The following is a 23,663-nucleotide window of genomic DNA, read 5'->3' on the forward strand; positions in this document are numbered from 1 at the left end:
GTAGTGCCCGGGAGGAGGTCGATAGGACAATCATAAGGCCTGTGAGGAGGTAGAGTCTCAGCTTGTTTTTTGCAAAAAACATCCGCAAAGTCCATATAGGCCTTAGGGAGACCGGTTACAGGAGGAACCACAGAGTCACGGCAAGGGTTACTGGGAACCGGTTTTAGGCAGTCCTTGGAACAAGAGGGCCCCCAACTCTTGATCTCCCCAGTGGACCAATCCAGGGTTGGGGAATGAAGTTGAAGCCAGGGAAGTCCAAGGAGAATTTCAGAAGTGCAATTGGGGAGGACCAAAAGTTCAATCTTCTCGTGATGAGATCCGATGCACATTAGAAGGGGCTCCGTGCGGAAACGTATGGTACAGTCCAATCTTTCATTGTTTACACAATTGATGTAGAGGGGTCTGGCGAGACTGGTCACCGGGATGTTGAACCTGTTGACGAGAGAGGCCAAAATAAAATTTCCTGCAGATCCGGAGTCCAAGAAGGCCATAGTAGAGAAGGAGAAGGCAGAGGCAGATATCCGCACAGGCACAGTAAGACGTGGAGAAGCAGAGTAGACATCAAGGACTGTCTCACCTTTGTGCGGAGTCAGCGTACGTCTTTCCAGGCGGGGAGGACGGATAGGACAATCCTTCAGGAAGTGTTCGGTACTAGCACAGTACAGGCAGAGATTCTCCATGCGGCGTCGTGTCCTCTCTTGAGGTGTCAGGCGAGACCGGTCGACCTGCATAGCCTCCACGGCGGGAGGCACAGGAACAGATTGCAGGGGACCAGAGGAGAGAGGAGCCGGGGAGAAGAAACGCCTCGTGCGAACAGAGTCCATATCCTGGCGGAGCTCCTGACGCCTTTCGGAAAAACGCATGTCAATGCGAGTGGCTAGGTGAATGAGTTCATGTAGATTAGCAGGGATTTCTCGTGCGGCCAGAACATCTTTAATGTTGCTGGATAGGCCTTTTTTAAAGGTCGCGCAGAGGGCCTCATTATTCCAGGATAATTCTGAAGCAAGAGTACGGAATTGTACGGCATACTCGCCAACGGAAGAATTACCCTGGACCAGGTTCAACAGGGCAGTCTCAGCAGAAGAGGCTCGGGCAGGTTCCTCAAAGACACTTCGAATTTCCGAGAAGAAGGAGTGTACAGAGGCAGTGACGGGGTCATTGCGGTCCCAGAGAGGTGTGGCCCAAGACAGGGCTTTTCCAGACAGAAGGCTGACTACGAAAGCCACCTTAGACCTTTCAGTGGGAAACTGGTCCGACATCATCTCCAAGTGCAGGGAACATTGGGAAAGAAAGCCACGGCAAAACTTAGAGTCCCCATCAAATTTATCCGGCAAGGATAGTCGTAGACCAGAAGCGGCCACTCGCTGCGGAGGAGGTGCAGGAGCTGGCGGAGGAGATGATTGCTGAAGCTGTGGTAGTAACTGCTGTAGCATAACGGTCAGTTGAGACAGCTGTTGGCCTTGTTGCGCTATCTGTTGTGACTGCTGGGCGACCACCGTGGTGAGGTCAGCGACAACTGGCAGAGGAACTTCAGCGGGATCCATGGCCGGATCTACTGTCACGATGCCGGCTGGCAGGTAGTGGATCCTCTGTGCCAGAGAGGGATTGGCGTGGACCGTGCTAGTGGATCGGTTCTAAGTCACTACTGGTTTTCACCAGAGCCCGCCGCAAAGCGGGATGGTCTTGCTGCGGCGGTAGTGACCAGGTCGTATCCACTAGCAACGGCTCAACCTCTCTGGCTGCTGAAGATAGGCGCGGTACAAGGGAGTAGACAGAAGCAAGGTCGGACGTAGCAGAAGGTCGGGGCAGGCAGCAAGGATCGTAGTCAGGGGCAACGGCAGGAGGTCTGGAACACAGGCTAGGAACACACAAGGAAACGCTTTCACTGGCACGATGGCAACAAGATCCGGCAAGGAAGTGCAGGGGAAGTGAGGTGATATAGGGAAGTGCACAGGTGAACACACTAATTGGAACCACTGCGCCAATCAGCGGCGCAGTGGCCCTTTAAATCGCAAAGACCCGGCGCGCGCGCGCCCTAGGGAGCGGGGCCGCGCGCGCCGGGACAGGACTGACGGAGAGCGAGTCAGGTACGGGAGCCGGGGTGCGCATCGCGAGCGGGCGCTACCCGCATCGCGAATCGCATCCCGGCTGGAGGCGGTATCGCAGCGCCCCGGGTCAGTGGATCTGACCGGAGCGCTGCAGTGAGGAGAGTGTAGCGAGCGCTCCGGGGAGGAGCGGGGACCCGGAGCGCTCGGCGTAACAAGGAGTAGTCACATTTGGCTTTTTGGAAGCAAATGTTGCTCTGGGGGCATGCCGCATTTAGGAAGCCCCTATGGTGCCAGGACAGCAAAAAAAAAAACACATGGCATTATATTTTGGAAACTAGACCCCTTGGGGAACGTAACAAGGGGCAAAGTGAACCTTAATACCCCACAGGGGTTTCACGACTTTTGCATATGTAAAAAAAAATTATAATAATTTACGAAAATGCTTGGTTTCCCAAAAATTTTACATTTTTACAAAGGGTTAAAGCAGAAAATAACCCCCAAAATTTGAAGCCCAATTTGTAAAAAAATATGTATATGTAAAAAAAAATATATTTTTTTTCACTAAAATTTGAAATTTGTAAATACATTTCTTTGGAGTAAGGACATACTTTATTTTTTGATGATTTTGGCTTGGCGGGTGCACAGCAGGTCTTGCTTGAGTGGGAGCGCAGTCAGGGACCTTGAGCCTGATATGGAGCCAGGATGTGGGACCCCCCCTCAAGGAGCACTAATGGGGCGAGCACTGAGCCCTAAAATAGGGGAACACTATGGGGGACAATGGGCCGTAACTGGGTTAGACAGGTGGGGTACAGAGGCCCGTAATATGGGGTACAGTGGGCAAGAAAATTATAAAACATAATAAAACAGTATATGTTCCCAGAATGATGACCCAGAGCACAGCCAAAACTAAAAAAAATATGCCTGCCCCAAACCCTATGCTCTGAATCATCATTCTGGGAATGTAATGTGTGGCCGTCTCTAACCTGTTGCCTCAAATGCGCACCCGCTTAGGTGGAGAGAGAGCGCTGCACATTTCAGGCAACATAAAAAGTCCCCGATGATAGTGACTCAGTGACCTATGACCCATTTTTGAAAAAACACCCCCAGAGGTCTTATACTGGAGGAATGTCCCTGTGTTGCCAGCGTACTGGGATAGTACAAAAGCGTTGTACATGGCAACCTGTACCAAGTAGACCGCAACTTTTTTGTACCATGCCCGTGTTTTCCACATGACGTTGTATGGCTTGAGGACTTGATCTGTGAGATCAACTCCCCCCATATACCGATTGTAGTCCAGAATACAATCGGGCTTGAGGACCGGTCCCACGGTACCTCGCACAGGGACAGGGGTGCTGCCGTTCCCATGAATAGTGGTGAGTATAAGGACATCCCTCTTATCCTTATACTTCACCAACAACAGGTTATCATGGGTCAGGGCACGGGACTCACCCTTGGGGATAGGCGTCTGGACCAAATTTAGAGGGAGGCCTCTCTGGTTCTTCCGCACGGTCCCACAAGCGGACGTGGATCTGGCGGAAAGGGATGTGAAGAGAGGGATGCTGGTATAAAAGTTGTCCACGTACACATGGTAACCCTTATCCAGCAATGGGTGCATAAGGTCCCAAACGATTTTCCCGCTAACACCCAGAGTGGGGGAACAATCTGGGGGTTCAATACGGAAATCTCGTCCCTCATACACTCTAAACTTGCAAGTGTACCCGGAGGTACTCTCACAAAGTTTATAGAGCTTCACGCCATACCACGCCCGCTTTGAGGGAATATACTGGCGGAAGATGAGTCTCCCCTTAAAACTGATGAGAGACTCATCTACCGCGAGGTCCCTGAGGGGTATGTAGGCCTCCAAAAATTTGGCCCCAAAGTGATCGATGACCGGCCTCACTTTGTAAAGCCGGTCATGGGCGGGATCACCTCGGGGTGGACATGCTGCCTTATCTGCATAATGCAGGCATTTCCGAATGGCCTCGAACCGCCTCCGTGTCATTGCCATACTGTAAAGTGGGGTCTGGTAGAGGACGTCCCCGCTCCAGTACTGACGAGCACTTGGTTTTTTGACCAGGCCCATATGCAGCGAGAGGCCCCAAAATGTTCTAATTTCCGCTGCATCAATGGCGCGCCATTCATTGGGCCTGGCCAAAAGAGAATCTGGGTGGTGGGCAATGAACTGCTGGGCGTACAAGTTCGTTTGCTCCACCATTAGATTGACCAGGCTGTCACTGAAAAAAAACTTAAAAAAGTCCAGATCAGTGAACCCAGCCATGTCAATCTGGATTCCTGAGTCGCCAACAAACTCAGGAATCCGTGGCTGATAACCCTCTGGGGGGCTCCAGACAGGGTCATCGGAAGGGGGCTCCGGTGCACTTGTCTGGGGGGCCGGACTTCTATTACGAGCGGCATTGCCACTCGTACTAGTGTCGGCCACTGGGTCACTCTCATGGGGGGTGCGTGGCCTCGCCTGGCGGCGTCTCCACCGCCGTACAGGGGACTCATCATCACTACTAGATGATGAGGAGGACGATGAAGAACACAAAAATGTAGGATCTTCATCGTCCTCACTGACAGATTCGGAGTCGGAGGCTTAAAAATGCCAAAGCCTCCGCTGCCGAAAATGTCCGGCAGGCCATCGCCTTTTTTCTACGGTGACGGCGGTGAAGTATGTACTGTGTGGTGCTTGGTGTAAAAAGTGTACAACAGTAAAAGAAAAGAAAAAAAAAAGCTGCGGACAAAAAAAAAGGGGTGGCAAACGCAGCTCCCTGAACCCGTAATAGGACCCGGGGTAAGGGATCAGACCCTAATAGGACCCTGGGGGACCTATTAGGGGGTCAGGGGGGATTTTTTTTAATAAAAAAAAATAAAAAATAAAAAAAGCTGTGGCCAGAAAAAAAAGGGGATGGCACACGCAGCTCCCGAACCCCTAATAGGTCCCGGGGTCAGGGATCAGACCCTTATAGGACCCTGGGGACCTATTAGGGGGTCAGAGGGGGGGGGGGTATTTTTTTTATTTTTTTTCACTTTTTTTTTACTTTTCTATAACTTTTAGACTCCTACCTGTCCCTGCACTCAGCTTTCCCTAATCTAAGGCTCCTGAGGGGGCTCCGGCTCCGAGGGTGGATCAACGTCTTCTTCTCACTGCTGCACCCGCTGACTGAATGAAAACAGCGGGTCCAGCAGCGGGAAGGAGCCGTTAACCCCTCCTCTGCCGCTCTGCTATTGGCCGGACGATCGCCGGCCAATAGCAGCGTTGCTGGGGCGGTGACAGAATTGTCACCGCTCCCCAGCAACGGTAGGTGATTGGCGGTGAATTGTACACCGCCGATCACCATTTATTACCGGGTCATCGGGTCACAAGTGACCCGAATGACCCGAATCGCCGAAGATCGCTTGCGTGATTTCGCAAGCGATCACCGACATGCGGGGGTCCCGGGACCCCCCTCGGCATTTGCACGGCATGCCTGCTGAAGGATTTCAGCAGGCATGCCGTTCCGATCTCTGCCTGGCGAGCGGCAGGGACCGGAAAAAGCCACAACGTTGTGGAACGTCATTGCTCCTTAAAGTCCAGGGTGCCATGACGTTCCACAACGTCATTGGTCCTTAAGAGGTTAAGGATACAGCCAATTTTGGCCTTAAAAAGGTTTTCCAGTCCCTAGAAATGTATCCCCTATCCATAGGACCGGGAATATGTGTCTAATTGTGGGGGAGTCTGACCTCTGGGACCAATTGAAATCTCACAAACGTGGCCTTGACTCTGTGTATCATCACGAGCTCCATGCATTGTTTATGGAAGTGCCAGAGAAACCCCAGCGATGTACTGGGGTATCTCTGTTGCTCCCATAGACAATGCAAATCTGACCTATCTCACTTTATGTGGTAATACCTTGGGGATGCTTTAACTTACGCAGGTGATTTTGAGAGTGTTATTTTCATGAGATATTATACTATGTATTATGTTAGTCGCTAATTTTGGTTGATACATGCATCAATTATTTGTTAAAAATCTCATGAATAATTAGCACCTTATTAAATTTTGAGATTTCTGTTCGTAAGATAATCACACTACAGAAATCTGTTAATAATTCACATTTACAATATGTTTACTTTATGTCAGTATCATATTGTAAAAATCCTTTTACTTTATAGGACATTAGAGGGCTTAGAACTTTATCAGCAAATTTTTATGAACATTTCCAACACAGATTTTTTTTTTTTTTTAGAACAAATAAATTCGGAAGTGGATTAGTGGATTTCAGGGACCTGTATGCCAGAAGCCCCTTATAAATCACCCCAGTTAAGAAAAACAGAAAAACAGCACCCCTTAAAGAATTTCCAACAGGATTTAGAAAGTTTGTTAAGGTGGGTTGCAGCAATTATAGCAAATAGAATTTTTAATCTACATTTTATTGTTATGCAGATTTTTTTTTCTGTAACACAGCAGGAATTAACTGAAAATTTGAATTGAATATTTATTACACAAATTCTGCAATTTATTGAAAGATATTTGGTTTGCAAAGGAGGTGAGGTACTAATCTTGGTTGAGCACAATGAACTTTTTTTAACCTCTTCAGGACGCAGGGCATATGGATACGCCCTGCATTCCGAGTCCTTAAGGACGCAGGGCATATCCATACACCCGTGGGAATTCCGGTCCCCACCGCTAGCCGGTTGGGGACCGGAGCCGGATGCCTGCTGAAATCGTTCAGCAGGCATCCCGGCATATCGCCCAGGGGGGTCATTATGCCCCCCCATGTCGGCGATGGCCGCAGATCGCTGGACAATTCAGTCCAGTGATCTGCGGCGATTCCGGGTCAATCGGGTCTCCAGTGACCCGGTGACCCGGAATTACTGGCTGATCGGGGCCGTCTCTGACGGCCCCGAACAGCCATAGCCTGCAGGGGTGAGGTGGCACTGGTGCCACCTCACGATCGCCCTGATTCATCGGCCGGTTTACCAGCCGACCAATCAGGGCACCTGCTGCGGGTGTCACTCCCGAAACCCACTCCACTCCTCTTCCGGAGGACGTGAGCGGGTGCGGGAAGAAGACCCCGGGTGCTGGGGACCCCGATCCCCGGCGTCCCTGTTGGGATCGGGGCTCCAGGAGCGACGGCCGCGGCGAGGGACTGACCTGCAGCGGACCAGCAGCAGGAGGTGAGTGACAGCCTCCTGAAGTTGCTTAGCAACAGCTCCCAGCATGCAAAAAGGGCATGCTGGGAACTGTAGTTATGCAACAGCAGGAGGCAGACCACCACAACTCCCAGCATTCCCTTATGCGCATGCTGGGACTTATAGTTTTGCAACAGCTGGAGGCACATTTTATGGAAAAGTGTACCTTCAGCTGTTGTATAACTACAACTTCCAGCTTGCAAGAACAGCTAAAGTGCATGCTGGGAGTTGTAGTGGTGCAACTGCTGGTTGCATAACTACAACTCCCAGCATGCCCGTTGGCTGTCGGTGACTGCTAAGAGTTGTAGTTTTGCAACAGCTGAAGGCACACTGGTTGTGAAACTCAGAGTTTTTTTAACCTAACTCAGTGTTTCACGACCGGTGTGCCTCCAGCTGTTGCAAACTACAACTCCCAGCATGCACCGTATATGCTGGGAGTTGTAGTTTTGCAACAGCTGGAGGCACACTGGTTGTGAAACACTGAGTAAGGTCACAAACTCAGTGATACATAACCAGTGTGCCTACAGCTGTTGCAAAAACTCAAACTCTCAGCATGTACAGTCTGTCAGCTCATGCTGGGAGTTGTAGTTTTGCAACAGCTGGATGTTCCCCCCCCCCCCCAATGTGAATGTACAGGGTACACTCACATGGGCGGAGGTTTACAGTAAGTATCCGGCTGCAAGTTTGAGCTGCGGCAAATTTTCTGCTGCAGCTCAAACTGCCAGTGAGAAACTACTGTGAACCCCCGCCCGTGCGACTGTACCCTAAAAACACTACACTACACTACCACAAAATAAAATAAAAAGTAAAAAACACCACATATACACATAACCCTACACAGCCCCCCTCCCCTCCCCAATAAAAATGAAAAACGTCTGGTACACCACTGTTTCCAAAACGGAGCCCCCAGCTGTTGCAAAACAACTACCCCCAGTATTGCTGGACAGCCGTTGACTGTCCAAGCATGCTGGGAGTTTTACAACAGCTGGAGGCACCCTGTTTGGGAATCACTGGCGTAGAATACCCCTATGTCCACCCCTATGCAATCCCTAATTTAGGCCTCAAATGGGCATGGCGCTCTCACTTTGGAGCCCTGTCGTATTTCAAGGCAACAGTTTAGGGTCACATATGGGGTATCGCCGTACTCGGGACAAATTTTGGAGTGTATTTTCTGCTTTTACCCTTTTTTAAAATGTAAAATTTTTGGGAAAACAAGCATTTTAGGTAAAAAAAATGTATATTTTTTTTACATATGCAAAAGTCGTGAAACACCTGTGGGGTATAAAGGTTCACTTAACCCCTTGTTACGTTCACCGAGGGGTCTAGTTTCCAAAATGCTATGCCATGTGTTTTTTTTTTTTTTTTGCTGTCCTGGCACCATAGAGGCTTCCTAAATGCGACATGCCCCCCGAGCAAAATTTGGTCTCAAAAAGCCAAATATGACTCCTTCTCTTCTGAGCATTGTAGTTCGCCCGTAGTGCACTTCAGGCCAACTTATGGGGTACCTCCATACTCAGAAGAGATGGGGTTACAAATTTTGGGGGGTATTTTCTGCTATTAACCCTTGCAAAAATGTGAAATTTGGGGGGAAACACATTTTTGTGAAATTTTTTAATTTATTTTTTTACGTATGCAAAAGTCGTGAAACACCTGTGGGGTATTTAGGCTCACTTTATTCCTTGTTACGTTCCTCAAGGGGTCTAGTTTCCAAAATGGTATGCCATGTGTTTTTTTTTGCTGTTATGGCACCATAGGGGCTTCCTAAATGCAACATGCCCTCCATTTCAGAAAAACGTACTCTCCAAAATCCCCTTGTCGCTCCTTCGCTTCTGAGCCCTCTACTGCGCCCGCCAAACACTTTACATAGACATATGAGGTATGTCCTTACTCGAGAGAAATTGGGCTACAAATACAAGTATAAATTTTCTCTTTTTACCCCTTGTAAAAATTCTAAAATTGGGTCTACAAGAACATGCGAGTGTAAAAAATGAAGATTGGGAATTTTCTCCTTCACTTTGCTGCTATTCCTGTGAAACACCTAAAGGGTTAAAACGCTGACTGAATGTCATTTTGAATACTTGGGGGGTGTAGTTTTTATAATGGGGTAATTTGTGGGGTATTTCTAATATGAAGACCCTTCAAATCCACTTCAAACCTGAACTGGTCCCTGAAAAAAAGCGAGTTTCAAAATTTTTGGAAAAATTGGAAAATTGCTGCTGAACTTTGAAGCCCTCTGGTGTCTTCCAAAAGTAAAAACATGTCAATTTTATGATGCAAACATAAAGTAGACATATTGGAAATGTGAATAAAAAAAATATATATTGGGAATATCCATTTTCCTTACAAGCAGAGAGCTTCAAAGTGAGAAAAATGCTAAATTTTCAAATTTTTCATCAAATTTTGGGATTTTTCACCAAGAAAGGATACAAGTTACCACAAAATTTTACCACTATGTTAAAGTAGAATATGTCACGAAAAAACAGTCTCGGAATCAGAATGATAACTAAAAGCATTCCAGAGTTATTAATGTTTAAAGTGATAGTGGTCAGAATTGCAAAAAACGTCCGAGTCCTTAAGGTGAAAAAGGGCTAAGTCCTTAAGGGGTTAAACCCTACTAACTATGTAACATAAAAACTCCCTGCCCCAGATAAAATAAAAGATGCCATTGTGGAAACTTTAAAACTCACATTTATCTAGAGGTGTAGCATTGGGGGAAAGATTTAGAATTGGGCCATGGAAACCTCAATTTTTTATACACAATAAATGGGAAATTTCTTCTGAGCTATTTTTTACAGTAGTACTCCATATGTGGTTAAGAACAACTGTTTAGATACACATTGAGCACCATTTTGCACTTTTAGCACAGATTTAGCATGAACCATTTTTGGGGACCATGAACATTTCCAGTGCCCTACGTGGTACCAGTACAGTTGAACCTCTCCGGGAATGATCCTATTTTGAAAACTAGAAAAACTCATCTAATGAGGTAGTGAGCATCTGGACCACACATATGTTTGAGGAAAGTTACGAGCATTGGGCAGTGATAATAAAAATATCAATTTTTTTCCAATAAAATTAACTTTTGGTTCAATATAATTTCACATTTTCACAAGGGACACAGGGATATAAACAATTTCTCCTAAGTATGGCAGTACACCATATGTGGCCATAAACTGCTGCTTGGGCACCCAGTCGTGTTCATCTTGGAAGGAGAGCCTTTTTTAATGCAAATTTTGCTGTTATAGATATTGGGGGACTTGGCAGTGATCTTATATTTAAAACTATATCCCGTGGTGTATTAACCAAATTTTTTTCTAATAATATGTACATTTAGCTCAAAATTTCTAATTTGCAAAGAAACCCTAAAATGTGTTATGCAATTTCTCCTTAGTATGGTAGTATCCCATATGTTACAATCAACTGCTGTTTGGGCACACAGCAGGGTTAAGAAGGGAAGAAGTGACATTTTTAGGGCAGATTGTGCTGCCTGCCAACCCGAGCAATGTCTGAAGAAAGTAATGCAATCAGGAGATAGATGTACCTGAAGTCCCACAGACTTGCATAAAAACCCCAACCCTCACATAAGGTGGTAAGTTAGGGTTGATTTAACTCTACTATATTTTTAGCAGACATTTAAGTAACATGTGTATCAGATTTAATCAAAATATCTCAGGCTATTTGAAAGTTATGGTGATTCATACATAAATGCATTCAAGGGGATATAAAGTATACACACCCCTGTTAAAATGCCAGAACTAATGTCACAACTTTTTCCACCATTAATGTGACCTATAACATGAACAATTCAATTGCAGAACAAACTGAAATCTTTAAGGGGGAAAGAAAAAAAAAACACACTATAACCTGGTTGCATAAGTGTGCACACCCTATAATGGAATCTGTTATCAGTGTCTCCCGCACTATCCTGTTGGTACAGGCTGGTAGTGCAGATGATACTGAGGATAGTGATAATTTCCTATCCTCAGTCTGTGGTCATCTGTTATGTTCCTTATCCGGGTGGCAGGTTTGGTGCACAGGTGGCGCTCCAGGAGTACACTGGCGACATGGAACCACGGAATGGGGATAGGTAAGTATGATTATCATTTAGTGTTACCCGCACTACCAGCCTGTACTAACAAGTTAGTGTGGGTGACACTGATGAATGTTTCCCTTTAAATGAATACCTTGTTGATTTTATTACAGCAATTAGTCTTTTTTGGATAGATGAGCAAACTTACAATTATTCGATTCATCACAAACTTCTCGACTCGGCGGTTGCTGACTTTAGCCTGCATAAATTAGCTCAGCTTCCAGGTGCTCCGGTGGGCTGGAGACTCTCTCCTAGGACTGTATCCACCTTTTCAAGCCCACCGGAGCACCTGAAAGCTGAACTCATTTATGCAGACTAAAGGCAGCAACCGCCAAGACGAGAAGTTTGTGACAAATTACTGTAAGTTCGCTTTTCTCTAGTAGGAGTCTATTAGCATGGACATGGCAATATTTGCCCATTCTTCCTTGCAAAAGTGCTCCAAATCTGGCAGATTGTAAAGGCATCTCCTGTGCAAAGCACTCTTCAGATCACCCCACAATTGTTTATTTGGATTAAGGTCTGGGCTCTGGCTGGGCCATTCCAAAATGTTAATATTCTTCTGGTGAAGCCATGCTTTTGTGGATATGGATGTGATCATTGTCGTGCTGAGGTGAACTTTATCTTCAGCTTTCTAAGTCATCTTAACCATTTTGTGCAAAAAATGCATGGTATTTGGAAGCATTCATAATTCTCTTCACCTCACTAAGGCTCCAGTTTCAGCCCCAAAGCATGATGATGCCACCATCATGTTTCACTCTGGGTATGGTGTTCTATTGGTGTTCTTTGTGTGATGCACAGTGCTGTTTTTGCACCAAACATACCTTTTGGAATTATGTCCAACCTTGGTTTTATCAGACCATAACACCTTTTCCCATGTGATTTTGGGGGACTTGATGTTTGCTTTTGTAAACTTCAGCTGGGTTTGGATGTTTTTCTTTGTAAAAAAAATAAAAAAATAAGTGGGAGCGGGTGAGTTTAGGGCTTCTCTCTTTCCTATGCTGTCATTTATGCACACTGTCACACCATTAAAACTCTATGGGACTGATGAAAATAGAGTACAGGGCTTAGAAATTTTGAACATTCAAATAGTGTGTTTCAATGGAAAAGCAATATACATACTGGACCACCGCTTTATTAAAAAGGGGGTGGGAGGCTTATTTTGTGATCGATCAAGGCCAAAATGGTTTGACTCCACATCAATCACTTGTCACCTATCTATATATCTGGATATGGCATAAGTGTTACGGGCAGCGCTCCGGTCACTCATTCTGACCATGAGCACTCCCCTCCCCGCATGTGAGCCCCGGGCATCTCCTTATCCCATGATATCTCCGGCTCCTTTCTGCATGCTCATCGTTGGCGCGCACATCCCCATCCCTTAGAGCTCGCGCGCCTGCGCTATGCGCTTTAAAGGGCCAGTACCCCCTTAATTATCAATTTCACCTGTACCCCTGTTTATAAGTATCTGCTCCTCCCACCACTCCTTGCCAGATCTTTGTCTGCCTAGAGCCTTAGAGAAAGTGTTATTGTGTTTGCCCTGCCGTGTTCTGACCTCCTGCTACGTTCCTGACCTCACACCTGTGCCGCCTGCCCTGACCTTCTGCTATCCTGACATCGAGCTGCCATATCCCTTCTGTTCTACGTTACATCTCAGCAACCTGTGTGGACGAGTCGTACCAGAGCTAGCGACCTGGGTGCCGCCTGCCACAGCAAGTCCATCCCGCTTTTCGGTGGGCTCTGGTGAAAACCAGTGGCACCTTAAACTCCGCTCCCTGGTACGGCCCACGTCATCTTCCACACAGGTACAGCGGATCCACTACCACTGTGAGAGTTACAAAAAGTTATAATCTTGGGATAGTCCTGTAAAAATCCTCAGTTTTTTTGTCACCATATTCCTACAGCCATAACTTGTTTGGTTGACTGAGTTGTACAAGGGTTTGTTTATATTGGTACCATTCTGATGTACATTTGACACTTTGTTTTTATTACATGTTATGGTGAAGCAAAATGAAAAAAAAATATCTGTCACAGTTTTTTTTGGTGTTTACTGTGCGATGACATAAACAACAGGTTATCTTATTGTTACAATACCAAAATGTACATAGTTTTACTACTTTTGCACAGTAAAATCACAAAAAATCACTAATTTTCCACTTGTTTTTGGGGGCAAAAAAGCCAACACTGCTGCATGGTGTTTTTTTTCCCAGCCTCAGTCAGATGTTGGCAAGGAGTCAATAGGAAGTAAAAAAATGGCCAAACCTACTTTTGGGTTTGGCTTTTTAGCTTGCCTTTGACCGTTTTTGGGATCCCTGCCAGTCTCCCAAAAGTGCAACATGCTGAGACAAGGGTATTTTTGTCAGCAAAAGCATCAAGTGGCAGCATCTATTGAGGTAAAAGTGATGCATAGCAGCACTACTTACCTCCACCAGTGCCACAGTATACATAAGTGCATAGCATATGAATGTATACTGATCTTGCTTCTAGTGGAATAAAGCTGTACCCAAAGCTATATAGCCGCAGGTTGCAGAACTCAATGTAAAATGACTGAACCAAATATGTGCAAGAAATTGTATGTGTGAACAAACCCTAAAGCAGTGTTTTGTATAAATTGCTGTTTTACTATAACACTACTATATATATATATATATATATATATATATGTATAGTGAGCAGAAGTTCCTACCTCTAGTGATTACATCATTGAGGTGGAGCTAAACAACAAGATAGCATAGCAGACTGAAACATGAGTGGTAAATCAGGCTCTGCTTGCATCTTGCGTTTTTAGCATGCTTTTTTGTTGACGGGGTACTCCGGTGGAAAACAAATCAACTGGTGCCAGAAAGTTAAACATATTTGTTAATGACTTCTATTTAAAAATCTTAATCCTTCCAGTACTTATCAGCTGCTATATACTAGAGAGAAAGTTGTATAGTTCTTTTCAGTCTGACCACAGTGCTCTCTGCTGACACCACTGTACATGTCAGGAACTGTCCAGAGTACAAGCAAATCCCCATAGCAAACCTCTCCTGCTCTGGACAATTCTTGACATGGACAGAGGTGTCAGCAGCGAGCATTGTGGTCAGACTGAAAAGAACTACACAACTTCCTCTGGAGCATAAAGCAGCTCATAAGTACTGGAAGGGTTAAGAATTTTATATAGAAGTAATCTACAAATCTGTATAACTTTCTGGCATCAGTTGATTAAAAAAAAAGTTTTCCACCGGAGTACCCCTTTAAAAAAGGTCATGTTAAAGATGTATGTGAAGAGACCCTTTATGGCAGTGTTTCCTAAACAGGAAACTGCAACTCCCAGCATGCCTGGACAGTATTTGGCTGGGGGTTGTAGTTTAGCTGGAGCTTCCTGTTTGGGAAACATTGCTTTATGCATTTTATGGGTGCTCTCCCCAGGGGAGAGCATCCAAAATGTACTAACCAATGTTTAGTGTTTTTATTTTCTTGCGCTTTTATTTTCTTCTCATTAAAAAAAAACAATTAAACAAAACAAAAACAGGCACAGCTCAGTCCCGCTAGTAGCTGGAACAATTTACAGCTCTGTACATCCAATGCTATACATCACTACTTACCTCTGTAGATCCTGAAACTATGGCTTTTTTTTGCCATAAAAAATGCCATAGTCTCAGCATGCTGCGATTTTAGAAAACTGATGCTGAGCCCAAAACTGCAGAAAAACAGCCAAGATCAGAGGAAAAATGATAAGTGGCTTTGGCATTTTATAAATCCCTACTGACTTTCAGCTAACCTCTGCTGTGGAAACTTAGTCTAAGGGCAACATTATGGCCCTCATTTACTACTGCAAACCCAGAATGTTTTGACGGGTTGTGCGCCAGATTCTGTCTGCACCAGAATTGGGAAAAAAAAACAAAAAAAAACCACACTAACTCTCCATTTTACTAAGAAAAAAAAAAAAGGGGGTGTGACCGATGGGGTAAGGGGGCGTGGTCACAGAAAAGGGGCGTGGCTGTTGGGAAAAGGGAACGGGTTAACCGAAAAGGAGTGTTTCAAACATTTTCACAAAATCACAACATATTTACTATGTTTTCCACAGAAAATGTGGTGGATGTCAGCTGAGGAAAACCCTACAGATCAGAGCATGTGTAAAAAAAAAAGCAAAGTGTAGGGAAAGTGGAAAATGTAGGGAAACCTTAGTAAATACTGTGGAAAATAAATTGTAATTAAAACCCACAAAGAAAACTACACTCCAATGAGGGCTTATGTGTTGAATCAGGTGAAGCCACTTTCTATGTTTGATCGTTTGTTTTTTTAAGTTTGTAAATTTTACAAATAACCCTGATTTGTAGAGTCATTTTGATTGCAGCTATACTAAAGAAAAATCGAAAACAAACCCTAAAAAACATAACCTTTCAAATAGGGATACAACACAAATCTCTCAGCAGAATAGCAAAAACCTCTCTCAACAGATTGTCATATGGAATGTGTCTATAGATCAGTATAATGACATGAGACTGTTTTTATTTTCATTCTCAAGCTTATTCCCTGAAGATCCAAGAACTTTTTAGTTATGGAGAAACACCTTGCATACAGTATTATATATATATATGTTGATATGCATAGGTATATATGTAACAAGTGAATTTGAAATCTAGATGTAAGTATTTTGGACAAAGGTAATGATCTTGCTTAAACTCTGTTCAACACATAAGGGTTTATTTTTTGCTATTTTGAGTATATAACTGCTGAGGGTTTCGAGTTGTACCCCTATTTAAAAGGAATTTTTTTAGCAAGTAATACAGTAAAGATTATGTTTAGGTGTTTTTTATATAATTTAAAACTTTTTGTAACTACATATCTTAGTCGTAACATTAAAATCATTGACAGGTGAAATGACTGATGTTACTTATCATGTGACAATGGCACCTGTCAAGTTATGGGAAATATGGCAGCAAAAGAACAGTCAGTTATTGAAGTGTTGGGGGAGCAGGTAAAATTGTCAAACATAAGGATTTGAGAAACTCTGAAAAGGACTAAAGTTTTATGGCTAAACAAGTGTATCAGAGCATCCCCGAAACTGCAGATCTTGTGGGATGTTCTCCTTATGCAGTAGTTATTGCTTACCAAAAGTGGTCTAAGAAAGGACAATTTACCACCCACCTAGATGGAATTGCAGAACAAGAACATCCCTAATGGCTATGGTATTCCCTACCAGCAGTAGCCTCTTAGCAGATTATTGTACCACAACATACCATAAAAATTGTTCAGGAATCATCTAAGAACATTGGGCCTCATTTACTAAGCTGAAACCAACCAGTTTTTGTCGGGTTATTTTGTAACAGAGTGTCTGAGACATGTCTGCACCAGTGTGCCACAGTGTGTGCCTGGAAAATCCGACAAGCCTGACATTGCTCTGTGAAAAGCCGAAAAAGGGGCATGGTCTGTCGCAAAGGCGGTGTGACCGGCCCAAAAAGGGGCATGGTTTCACAACCCAACTGATTTACTATTGAATTCACAGAAAATCCTGTGGATAAATGGCTGGAAATATCCACCTAGAAAAAGCTGGTCAGAAAATGTTCCCGACTTTTCCCAATAGTAAATAGAGAGCAATCCTGCAAGTCTGAAACAACTTTTCCCACTAGTAAAAACCCTGATACTCTTAATAAATGAGGCCCATTATGTTGATGTTGCCTTGACATTTCCCAGATCTTATCCTGATCAAGCATCAGAGGGATTTGCTGGAAAAAAAAAGTCAGATCCATGGAAGGCACAAATAATAAAGTACAGTACAGTACTTAAAGAATTTGTTGCTGACACATTGGTTTAGATACTACAGAATACCTTCATAAATTTTGTTAAGTCAATTCTTCAACAATTCAGACCTGTTTTGGTGGCACAAGGGGGCCTACATAATATTAGGCAGGTGACAAAATAACAAAAAAAAAACATGTACTCACCTACTGCCTATCCCCCACCATGCCTTTTTAACAGCACAGTGCCCGCTGCTCAGAGATTCCTGTTTTTCTTGCCCCGGACACAGGAAATTGTGTGAGTCAGGTCTAATGTGTGAGTTAGGACTAATTATTTTGAGAGTTATAATAATTAACAGGGTTGTTAGATGACAACTATGGTGTATCATCATCTTTAGTCATATATATATATATATATATATATATATATATATATATATACCTTTCAATCCCTAGTGTATTTCCACCACAAAGAATCTCTAGTTCTAAATCTCTGATAATGAGATTTGTTGCTTTTGTACGTGTTTTAGAATAATTCAAAACTTTCCTTTTAAATGTAACTTTGTGTCTAGCTGCCACCCTGCCTCTCTCCTCCCAATGCTCTTCAGACTGAATGAATGTTATGTTTACAAGAGACTGGCACTACTTTTCCTTCAAGTTGCTTCTGGATATCGTCCAGTCTGGCTTCCACATTCTACACACTACAGAAATTGCACTTGCATTAGTTGCCAACAACATCCCCACTGCCAAGCGTAAGGAACAGTTCTGTGTATTCCTCTTTTGGGTCCACCCTCAGCTTTTAAAATGATTAACTGTATCCCTATGTTACAATTGTCTTATGTTTGTGCTCTTTTTTTTTTTTTTTTACGCATGCGTAAAGTGCCTTATATAAAACCCAGTGCCAGAAATCAAGGTATTAAAATGTGTCTAGAAACCAAAGTAAAGTTACTTGAGCACATACTACAAAAATAGTCGAGAGTAAAGTAATAGGTATAGTAACTTGTTAATTAGCCTGAACCTTGTAATTAAAATAACCATACAGCTAATACAGTTTAAGTGAATTATTGTATTACTATTAAACAGTCTTAGACAATAGCATAATATCGTAGTCAATTAGTAATATATAAAAGTGGGTGAAACTATGGTATGTGGAATGTCATACCTGACTGGTTCCACTCCTGGCTAAAAATACTGGCCAAACTACTTTTTTACATACTTAAAGGGTTATCCACCATAAGGTGATTTTAGTACGTACCTGGCAGACAGTAATGGACATGCTTAGGAAAGATCTGTTGTTGTCTTGGGGATAAATAGCTAAGTTGTGAGATTATCATAACACTGTGGCTAGCTTTTTGTGAACTGGTATTTCCTTGTTGACTTTTCTCTTTTTGACTACAACTCCCACAATTCCATTTTCCTCCCTCCCACACATCAGCCATCCACCCATTGAAATATAAATGAGCTTCAGACCTGTGGTTTTTAATCAGGGTGCCTACAGCATTAGTTGGAGATTGATCTCTCTCCCACCAAGCGATCGCTCCACTCATTGAAGCAGACAGGCTCCCTGTCATCAGTTGACTAGTGAGTCAGGTCTCGGCTGCATTGCAAGCTGGGAAAAATCTGAGACAACAGTCATTTTGTATGCTGATAAAAATAAATAGTGGAGGGAAAATCACAGAAGAACTGTGAGAAAACCGTCACACACATGTACAGACAGTATATTATGAACTGCACTAAATTTACAGCCCCTGTAGCATAGTCAAATAATGAAAAATTCCTTAATTTCCCCTTTAACAAATTGACGGCAAAGCCAACAGTTTCAGTTTAGGGCTCACTTACTGTAGTTTCACTCACCTGTAGTAAGAGTGCATAACAGTGTATATTTAGGCAATTTAACAAGTTTAATCACCAAAAAATGGGATACATAAAAGCCAAAAGGTAAAGAAACAATGAAAAAGTCCAGTGGTAAAACTACTATAAATCACCTAGCGGGGAACAAAACCCACAAGAAAGGAGCAAAAAATAAAATTTATATACTTTATTTCATAGACATTCAATCCAAAAACTGGGTAAACTACAAGGGGAATAGGCAGAAAAGATGGGAGCTGGGGAAGGATAGAAAAGGGTATTCAGAGACATAAATCAGTAAAAAAATGCCTACATGCATGCATGTAAAAAAGAGTGGAGAAAGGTATAATACAGCAGTAAACAGGGTAAGTAAGGTATAATACAACAGACCTATAGTAGCATAATAAGTAGCAAATATGCAGTCATTTACATCCTGGGTCCATATCCAAGAGTACGGCCTGGATAATAGTACAAAGTGACAAGTGATGAATGGAGGGGGCATGGTGTGATGTCACTAGGGGCGTGGTTGTGATGTCACGTCCCCGTCTCGGAGGCAGCGCCCAGCACAGAATGCCAGGGGCTGCACCGATATCACGGGGGTCCTCAGCGGTGGGAGCCCTGCAATCATACATCTTATCCCCTCATCCTTTGGATTGGGGATAAGATGTATAAAGGCGGAATACCCCTTTAAACGCTACTTCGGTGTCAATATTTTCCTGGCTCTATAGAGCTAACCTCCTACAACAAGCACAGCTGCATCATCCCCATTCATTTATTGCCCATTTAGACTGTAATCCAAAAACAAGCCTTCCAAAGCCTTCACGGCAAAACGGTCTGACGTGCTGCATTGGGCATATATGACCAGGATACTGCTCCATCATAGTGCTGTGGCAAATTTTATTTTCTGCTTCCAGGCAGACCTATGTTTGGATATGGCTTGATTTTTCCTCCCATACCCATAGGTCTCTCTATTGCCTAGCTTATAGGTGGACTAAGTATCCGCAGGATTTCCCTATTTTTTTACTTTGTCACTTTGGGATATGTGCAATATGTTCTGGCAATCGCCATATTATTGAAGTGTTTACATATATGCTTATATCTATCGTATGCTGCACCTTGGTAGCCTTATAGATAGCATAAGTCACTTGCATTATATTTGCATCCTTTTTGCTTGTTTACACATGCCATGTATATGTAGCAGTCAGAATTTTTCTGTTTGTTGCTGTCCCTTTTAAATGCTTTTATTCGTGTATTCTATAAAGTACCAATATTTTTCAATTATATTTATTGTCCTGGTGTGTTTATGGGTATGCCCATTTAGACTGTAGAATCTGTAGCCAACAGCAAAGTCAGTCCAGTTTTGTACAAATGCAAATATCTCCTTTTGACATGAATTCTTGAGCAAGATGTTCACTTCCCTAACCTGCTGCCTTTTTGGAGTTGCATGTGTTACAGGTAATGTTTATAAAATGAGTACTTTTTAGGTCCTTTTCCTCAGCTTAAAGGGGTTAGCCGGTTATAAAAATGTATGCTTATTTTTTCTCTTCTTGCCAGGTTACACCAAATACTAATAGGCATATAGTGTTATGGCCTGTTTAGCCTCTTCCCAGAACATTCTACCTCCAGTGTTATGGCCTGTTTAGCCACTACCCAGAGCATACTACCTCCAACAAGTAGTGAAAATCCTAATGTCTCCTGTCCTCTCTCTGATGAACTCACTCACTGTATGGCACCCACCCTCCCGAGACAAAGACCATGTGACTTTACTTTTTACTAGTTCGTGGGGAGATGAATGAACCGGCACCTGCACAGCTGAGGAGCGTTAGAGTCACAGCAGAACACTGACCATAGAACGACTAGCCTGATCCTGAAGATCGTGGTGCATACTCATACAGAGATTGTCATCATGTCATGAAGAAACATAAAGGAGACTGCACTCACCATTCATTGATCTTTACTTAAATCCAGTAGGCATATTACAGTATGTGAACAGCAGGCATCATAAGCAAGAGGCAGAGGTGGTTATGGGGCAGCACTGTTTTGCACACGTAGCGTGCTTCCTCTAGTCGACACTACAGAGGTGCAAAAAAGTGCTGTCCCATATCCATCTCTGCCTCTTGCTTATGATGCCTGCTGTTCACATACTGTAATATGCCTACTGGATTTAAGTAAAGATCAATGAATGGTGAGTGCAGTCTCCTTTATGTTTCTTCATGAAATTACTTTTTACTCTGGGACCTGGTTTGCTTCAGCATCTATTGTTTATCCAATCTCCCAGGTGTTGTCATTGGATGATGCTTGGGGCCAGAATTGGGGCAGGGATACTTCGGCCAAGAGGAGTGACCCAGAAGTCAGACGTAAGCTGCACTGACTGCTGGGAATTTTAGTTTCCTGACAGAGTGCCATGACACCAGCTAGACCCGGATAGCCGGATATGAACTCCAGGGGCAAAGAAGCAAGAGTGTGATGTTATTTTTTGGAAATAATTATATATATAGCCGGATAAACCAATATAGCCAACCCCAATGGCCTGGAAAGACACAATTGGACAGCAAGAATGTGATGTGATTGGGCATAATTCATCGGCACAGTTGCAAACAGGACACTTTTGGAAGGTGGGAACTAAAAACTGTCAATGATAAGAAATAAGCTACAAAAAGGCTGCAAAAAAAGATAACAATTCATAAGAATATATGCACAGGGATTCTCCAGTGTGAAAGCTTACAGAGTAGAAAAGATGACTGAATGTCATTAATTTTTCTGATGTTAAGGGCATTGCACCAAACTATTGACACACAGTATGACTGTGCAGACTGAATACTTTCTCTGACTAGGCAGATGTATTGGCACAGGCTCAATGGTAGCTTTGGCACTTGCACTGCATGAGGATTTTCACACAATTTAGCGACAGTAATGCAAACAGATTCTAGTGACATCAATGTATAGATGTGTTCAGGTGTATCCCACTTAAGCTCAGGCATTTGTGTAAAGTGTTCATTAATAATAACAAAATACTGAACTAAAACCATTTTAAAATTAATCAATATCATCAGTTGACATGGCTTACTAACAGATGCAAATGTGTTAAGCTCCTGGCTGCTACCGCTAACATTCTTATGGTCCACAGGAGGAAGCCTTTCACAGCTACATCAGTTACAAAGAAGGATCCCAGCACCATAACCTGCATTTTTGGCTCCTCTACCCCACACCCTAGCCAGCTATTTGTTTCAAGATGGCACATAGTTTTTACCTTGTTTCAAGATGGCAACCTGATCCACTCCAACTCATCTTTGGCAAACAACAGTGCAGATGGACCAAGCCACATCACTAAAAAGGGAGCTGCAACCTCTTGTACAGTCTGTCTCACCAGTATCTCACCAATATTTAAACATTTTGGACGGCCAACCAAAGTTTCTAGGATTTTATTTTCAGACTGACCATCGTCAAGTGTTATCCCCATTCCTCCACATAAGGAACAGTGTCAAGAAGCCCTTAAGCTTCCCAAAAAGATTATCCTATGCTACACTCACATTACGTTTGCAGCCTATGGTATACTACGTTTTTAGGTCGGGTCACAAAACTGGATACGGGGCAAAAATTAGTTATCATTAAAGTGAATGAGTGCTGTGCAGGTCTGGCTGGGATACGGGAGCACCCAGTTTAGAAAATTCCCAGCCGGACCCGGCAGCCATCGGCTGCAAACCTAATGTGAACGCAGCCTTACTCAGTCATAACTCACTAACAACTGTTTATTGACAATAAACTGGTTATAAATTCTCAGATAAAGCCATATCACTCCCTTCACAGCTTGATATGTCTCTTACGTATGTGATTCTTTATTCACTCCCTATCATACTCCTTGTAATAATGTTAGGTTATATAATTTCATTTTTTAATGGTTTATTTACTTCACTGGAATCATAGCTGTTGGCTCTTCAAAGGTCCACAGAGCCCATTTGTTTTCAGATGCTCCTGATATTTTTTTAGGATCTACGTTTCCCAAAATCTACTAGACTACTAGACTTTATGTTCCATTTTGTACAGTGAAAGTTTTTCCCCAATTATGTATGCTCACTTTTGCATGTGTGCATTAGTCTCTAACTAGAAACATTAGGGTCACATTTACTTTGTTGGGGTCACTAGGGAAATGGTACCCCAGCGCTGGCATCCCTTTGTCGTACACCTTCCTTAGGCCGTATGTCTCATGGACCCATTCACACTGATCTAACAATGGCATGATGACCACTTTTCCATAAGAAAAAGTTAAATGGGCACTCCCATTAAAACTAATTTTTGCTATTGCACTCCTTATGGTAAATAAAAAATATTTCTAATATACTTTGTTTAAAAAAAATGAAGTTTTCTTTGTTTTATTCGTGCTTAAAAAAGCTCAAGAGCACATTTTCCCCCATTTCATCCACTGACTTTGGACCAAAGCCCAAACACAGAAAGTGCAGCCTGGAGTGCTGAGGGGAGGGGGGGGTGTCCAACCAACAGCATATGGCAGTTAAGTGTGAGAGGAGCTATGATTGGATAATGCTGGACACACACACCCTCAACACTCCAGGCTGCATTTTCTGTGTTTGGACTTTGGTCCAAAGTCTGTGTATAAGATGGGGGAAAATGTGCTCTTGAGCTTTTTTAAGCACAAATAAAACATAGAAAACGTAATTTTTTTTTTAAACAAAGTATATTAGAAATATTTTTTTGTTTACCATAAGGAGTGCAATAGCAAAAATAAGTTTTAATGAGAGTTACCCTTTAAGGTAAGTCATGTTTCAG

General features: G+C 43.3%; 1 long non-coding RNA gene across 1 annotated transcript in view; it reads left to right on the plus strand.

The window, feature by feature from the left end:
• Positions 1–22,603, plus strand: part of LOC130272890 (uncharacterized) — a 55,522-nt gene extending 32,919 nt beyond the window's left edge. The window contains exons 2-3 of the long non-coding RNA XR_008843773.1: positions 6,278–6,416; positions 22,009–22,603. This is a non-coding gene — a long non-coding RNA (uncharacterized LOC130272890). The remainder of the gene's footprint in view (positions 1–6,277; positions 6,417–22,008) is intronic.
• The last annotated feature ends 1,060 nt before the right edge of the window (positions 22,604–23,663 follow it).

The sequence above is a fragment of the Hyla sarda genome, chromosome 1 (genome assembly GCF_029499605.1).
Source record: "Hyla sarda isolate aHylSar1 chromosome 1, aHylSar1.hap1, whole genome shotgun sequence".
Lineage (NCBI taxonomy): Eukaryota > Metazoa > Chordata > Amphibia > Anura > Hylidae > Hyla > Hyla sarda.